The sequence below is a fragment of the Myxine glutinosa genome, chromosome 9 (assembly GCF_964187855.1).
Source record: "Myxine glutinosa chromosome 9, kmMyxGlut1.1, whole genome shotgun sequence".
Taxonomy (NCBI): domain Eukaryota; kingdom Metazoa; phylum Chordata; class Myxini; order Myxiniformes; family Myxinidae; genus Myxine; species Myxine glutinosa.
The window spans coordinates 60822289-60828996 of record NC_136269.1 but is presented as its reverse complement, the minus strand read 5'-3'; positions in this window follow the sequence as shown (position 1 = coordinate 60828996).

Sequence of the window (6708 nt, the reverse complement as noted above, 5' to 3'; positions counted from 1 at the left end):
AAATATCATAAAACATTTACATTTTGTAGTCCATTGTATAATTTAAATAAACATAAATGCAAATTTCGCATGTGGAAAAAGTAAGTACACCCTTACATTTATCACTACTTCATATACCTAAAATTAGAATCAGGTGCACCAGCTCAGGTGCAAATGATTAGAACATCGTTAGAGAGGATCTTGGAGGAACCTGTCTTATTTAAACCTCAGACATTTAGTTTGGTTTGCTCTTTGTTGTTGAAGTGTGCGGCGTCACCATGCCTAGATCAAAAGAGCTCTCTGAGGCCTTCAGAAAGAAGGTTATAGATGCCTACGAGTCTGGGAAGGGATTTAAAAAGATCTCCAAACAATTTGAAATCAATCATTCGACTGTCCGGAAGATCATCTACAAGTGGAGAAGATTCCAAACAACTGCCAACTTGTTCAGGCCAGGCCGCCCCAGCAAGTTCAGCCCGAGAGCAGACCGCAAGATGCTGAAAGAAGTCTCTAAAAATTTTTTAAAAAAACACCTTTAGAGGCCATTTTTCCCCGCAAAGCGGGGGTTGGCCTTTTTCGGGGACCGTGGTTGTTGTTGTTTTTCGGTCCCCTTTTTGAAGCAATGTTTTACGGCCGGATGCCCTTCCTGACGCCAGAACCCCAGAACCCCAGAATGTCATCACGGGACCTACAGGTAGTTCTTGCCAAAGTGCACGAGTCTACCATTAGAAAGAGGCTGCACAAATTTGATCTACATGGGAGGTGTGCCAGGAGGAAACCTTTGCTGTCCAGAAAGAGCATCAGGGCAAGGCTAAAGTTTGCCAATGAACACCTTGGCAAAGACCAGCACTTCTGGAACAATGTGCTCTGGACAGATGAGTCAAAGGTAGAGCTATTTGGCCACAGTACCAGAAGACATGTTTTGGCAAAAACCAAAGACAGCATTTGACCACAAGAACCTGATACCAACTGTAAAGCATGGTGGTGGAAATCTAATGGTTTGGGGCAGCGATGCTGCATCAGGGCCTGGGTAGCTCTCCATCATAGAATCCACTATGAATTCTTCATTGTACTAGAGGGTGCTTGAGAATAATGTGAGGCCATCTGTCCGAAAGTTGAAGCTCAACCGAAGGTGGACCTTGCAACATGACAATGACCCTAAACATACCAGTAAATCCACCAAGGAATGGCTGAAAAGAAAGAAATGGAGGGTTCTGGAATGGCCAAGTCAAAGCCCGGTTCTAAACCTCATTGAAATGTTGTGGGGGGGATTTGAAATGAGCTGTGCATGCAAGAAACCACACAAACATCGCACAGCTGAAAGAAATCTGCATGGAGGAGTGGGCAAAAATTTCTCCCAGTCGGTCAGAGACTCGTAGACAGTTATAAGAAACGCCTACTTGAGGTTGTTTCTGCCAAATGGGGCAATACCACCTATTAGAGCCAAAATGTGTACTTACTTTTTCCACATGTGAAATTTGCATTTATGTTTATTTAAATTATACAATGGACTACAAAATGTAAATGTTTCATGATATTTGTTATATTATATCACCTTTATCTATCAATATTGTTGAAATGAAGATCAAATAGCTGTATGTTGAAATATGTTGAAATATGTTGAAAAAGACAAAACTTTACATGTATGTAATGGGGTGTACTTACTTTCTCACGTGACTGTATATACAGACTTGGCATTTAATATGGAATTTTTTTTTTTTCTTGACTTGGGTTTACTTTCTGAACTCAGTATATCAATCTGGTGAGTTTATTTTACCCTTCGGTGATGTCTTTGTTGAAAGAACCATGTCACTGATTGTCTTTCGCAGCAAGAAGTCAATAACAGGATTATATCACAGGTGGCGTGACAAAATGTAAGGACAGGTACATTAGACGATTGGCTTCACAATCGGGTATATAAGGGTTGTTGCGTTCTGTATTAGTGGAAAACAACTGCTGCACGTCTACAAAAGTTATTGCCGCTTCCTCTGGAGATGGTCCGTCAACTTGACAATGCTGTTTGTCATGGAGTGGTGGCTTTACGAAATTTTGGCATGAAGCAGCGTGCTATTGCTCAGCAGTATGGCATCACTCAAGGTCAGGTGTCAAAGATCCTGAAACGAAATGCTCAGAGGGGTTTCCCTACTCCAATACCGAGGCCAGGACGTCCACACAGAACCACAAGGAGAGATGATCGCCAGCTGCACCGGTTAGTCTGCAATGGCCATACCAAGTCAGCTAATCGGCTTAGGGCTGAGTGGCAGCAACTGACAAATGTGCCTGTATCCAGAAGGCTAGTCAACCAACGACTGGTTCAAGCAGGCTAACGTGCAAGGCGTCCCCTGAGAAAGCCACGCCTGACCAGACAACACAGCCAGCGCCGATTGCAGTGGGCCAGAGAGCACCGTCAATGGCAGCCAGGACACTGAAATCACGTGACCTTCAGTGACGAGTCTAGATTTCTGGTCTATCGTCAAGCTGGCCCCGTCCGAGTGCGCAGACAAGTGCATGAAGCCCACAACGAAGATTGTATAGTGCCAAGTGTCCAAGCTGGAGGTGGTAGGGTGACCGTTTGGGCTGCTTTTCATGCAGGGGGCAAAACTGACCTGGTTGTTCTGAATGGAAACCTGAACCAGTTCAAGTACAGGGTCATTCTGGAAGAAACATTGCTTCCATTTGCTCATGCAGCCTTTCGAGGAAACTTTGTCTTCCAAGATGACAATGCACGGCCTCATCATGCTCGCATTATCCAACACTTTCTTGCTGACCGTGGTGTAGAGCATATGGAGTGGCCTGCCATGTCCCCGGAAATGAATCCGATAGAGAACTTGTGGGCAGAATTAATGCGTCAAATCGACAACTTGGACCAGCAGCCTACCTCTGTGCATGAATTGCACAAGACTATTGTCACTGCATGGCAAGAGATTCCTGTCCAAACCTTAGCAAATCTCGTGAACAGCATGCCTCGACGTGTACGTGCTCTCCTGAATGCTCGTGGGGGTTACACGAAGTACTGAACTGTAATTTTACTGTCCGTAATCACAGTCGTAATTTAACTTTTGTTTTTGTTGAAAATTTTTTTTGGCTAATGTGCAAAATAAAGAGATACTTCTGGAAAACGTACAGAAGTTTAACACAGTACTGTCCGTGATTTGAGTTCGATATCAGTTTACATCACTTTCAAGGATCAATTTATTTGCTTCGAAATGTCAAATGTGGTTTTTGTTTCTTTTAAAGGTCACATTAACAAAATCTAGAATAATTTCAACATAATTCCAATGAACTTTTGGTTCTAAGTCATCTTGAAAAGTAAGTTCACCCCCACAAAAAAAATATTCCATATTAATGGGAAGCGAGAGGCGTTCCATTAGTGGACGCGCCCCTCACGCCCGACTTTTGGGCGGCCCCGGCAGGCCGTTTGTTTTGACGTTCCGTGACAGGCCCCGCACCCCCACCTCCGGGCCAACCGGGCGACCGGAATGAATCCCGGTGTCCCGATCCGAACCTTCAGAGCGGGCCGGCTGGGGAGTGCCAGCCACCCCGTACCTGCACTTTCCGTCCCTGCGGTCCCAAACACCGGAACCACCCGAATACCAATTTATTTGACAAAATGAGGTGCGGCCTACATCTAGGCAAGGCCGCGTGACGTCATCGCGCTTTCACTTTAAAATATTTATTTGATATAAGTTAATATTTTGATATGAGCCTTAGAAAACCAACCCTATACAAATCAATACCTCCAACGACACAGGCGCGCATTCGTGCCGCGTGACGTGGTGACGTCATCGCGCTTTCATCTTAAAAGACATTTGATATAAGTTAATATTTTGATATAAGCCTTAGAAAACCAACCCTATAGAAGTCCGTACCTCCAACGACACAGGTGCGCATTCGTGCCGCGTGACGTGGTGACGTCATCGTGCTTTCATCTTAAAAGACATTTGATATGAGTTAATATTTTGATATAAGCCTTAGAAAACCAACCCTATAGAAGTCAGTACCTCCAACGACACAGGCGCGCATTCGTGCCGCGTGACGTGGTGACGTCATCACACTTTCACCTTAAAAGACTCATTTGATAAAAGTTAATATTTTGATATAAGCCTTAGAAAACCAACCCTATTTTGTTAATTTTAAGTTAATAATAATAAGTAAAATAAGTTAATATTTTGAATTCGTCGGTCAATTTTTGGCCAATCTTTGCAATACCCCGGTGCAATAATCGAAAACCAATTCAAAATGGCCCCTCGTTACGATTTTCCACGATCACATTTTATTTTCACCACTTTAAATCGACCGAATTTCACCAAATAAGATACCACACTCGATGCTCTGATGTCATTTTTACGGCAAAAGTGAAAACAGATTCTAATTTGGAAATAAAACGAAGGCATGCACAATGTAACAAAATCTCCCCCGGGTCCAAAGTCGTGCCTCGGAACGTGGTGACGTCACTGCGTTTACAGGCTTAAACGGCAATTTTATATAAGTTAATATTTTGAATAACTCGGTCAATACCAGTCCGATTTTCGCCAAATAAAGGTTCCCGTTATCCACAGATACCCCTGTATCCTCCTAGAGGCGAAGTCAGGATGAATTTCGCAAAAAATAAAGTCCTTCGGCGGCGAAAAGTTAGCATGGGGTTTTCCTATGTAAATTTACCCTGAAGTAATTTTACCGAAAATCCTGGAAATTTCGCGGGGCCAGTTTCTGTCGAGTGTTAATACGTACTAGCGACTGAGAAACCCGGAATCAGAATTAAAATCCGAGCCTCTGTTAGCTCTAAGAGCGCCCCAAAACAAATCGCATATATTCCTAATGAAAAAACCCCGGAGTTCCTAAATCCCAAATCCCATGCCATCCGATGTCAATCCATATATCCACACCTCGCTACGACCGTTATGCATCTAATGATAAGCATAAGAACCATCAAAAAATATTTTAAAACCACTTTATTGGACAAAATGAGGTGCGGCCTAGCATCTAGTCAAGACCAAGTCACCCAGGCCAACCACGCATCCCGACCCCAAATTCCTCATCGACGATAACTAAACAATATATTATATGACTCGCACCGTACATACCTCCTTCTAGTTATTGTCTTGATATACTCACTCTTAATATACTCACTATCACGACTGAATCCTCTCAGCTCTCCCAAATGGCGTCTGCTCTGCCTCGTGTCCAGTCCAACTCCGAACTCTTCTTCTTCGAACGACCTTCGACCCTTGTGGCGGGGACGTGATGACGTCACTGCGCTTCAGTCTTAGAAAACGAATTTTTATATAAGTTAATATTTTCAATAACTCGGTCAATTTTTACCTAATCCTCGCCAAACAAAGGTTTCCGCTACCCATGGATACCCCCCTATCCTCCTAGAGGCGAAGTCAGGATGAATTTCGCAATAAAATAAAGTCCTTTTGGCGACGGAAATTTAACATGGGGTTTTCCTATGTAACTTTACCCTGAGGTAATTTTACCAAAAATCCCCGAAATTTCACGGGTCCAGCCCTATTGAGTGCCTCCGGCCTCTCAAGTCCCTTCACAGAGTCGGGCTCGAGTCAAGCTCAAAAGGGTTTTCTTTCCCCACTGATTCCACCAAGCCCGTTCCCTTGGCTGAGGGTTCGCTGGATAGTAGATAGGGACAGTGGGAATCTCGTTCATCCCTTCATGCGCGTCACTGGTTAGATGACGAAATGAACGAATTTCATTCATTTTCGCTGCATGATTTTTCGGGTGACACCGTCACAATTTCGGTCTTCGAGGCCGGCCGATAGGCACAGTGTGACCGGAAGGGACGAGGTTCTCATGACCACGTGGCCCTCGACTTGGTTTGTCCGCACAATGTGGGCGCTTCCAGGATGAACTTTAGCCGGGGAGCGTTTGGGCGCCCCGGTGTGATACTGCCGCCCACGCGCAGAACAACTTGTGAGTGCACGTGGGTCCCGGCGGGCCCACTGGCCTAGCGCTACCATGTTTAGACAGCGAAAATCCGTCCCCGGGCAACGGCACCTACTCCCGGAAGTTTGAGAGATCAGCAGTGCCGGGCATGGTAGGACACCCGCGGAGCCCCGGCGGACCAGGGACGTGCGCGCCTACGCGTTAGCGTGCTACGGCGGAATCAACGGCTTCGGCCACGGCCAGGCCGATACTCGGCCCGGTCGCCCGGAAATGAACTGGTTCGACGCCCGCGCTAGAGAGGTCGCGGGCGACTGAGATGTATTAACAAATTAGTTAATTAATTTGAGACGTCCGATTTCTAGTGTTTGGAAATTTGGAAGAGCTTGACCCTAGCCTTTCCCTTGCGAGGGCAAGGAGGAACTTAACACTTGACACTTAAGCTTAGTTTGAAGTACACCCTGCCAGCGCTCACGGTGGGACGGCAGGGCAACCAGAAGGGACGAGGTTCTCCTGACCACGTGGCCCTCGATCTGGGAAGTGAGAGGTGTTCCATTAGTGGACGCGCCCCTCACGCCCGACTTTTGGGCGGCCCCGGCAGGCCGTTTGTTTTGACGTTCCGTGACAGGCCCCGCACCCCCACCTCCGGGCCGACCGGGCGACCGGAATGAATCCCTGTGTCCCGATCTGAACCTTCAGAGCGGGCCGGCTGGGGAGTGCCAGGCACCCCATACCTGCACTTTCCGTCCCTGCGGTCCCAAACACCGGAACCACCCGAATACCAATTTATTTGACAAAATGAGGTGCGGCCTACATCTAGGCAAGGCCGCGTGA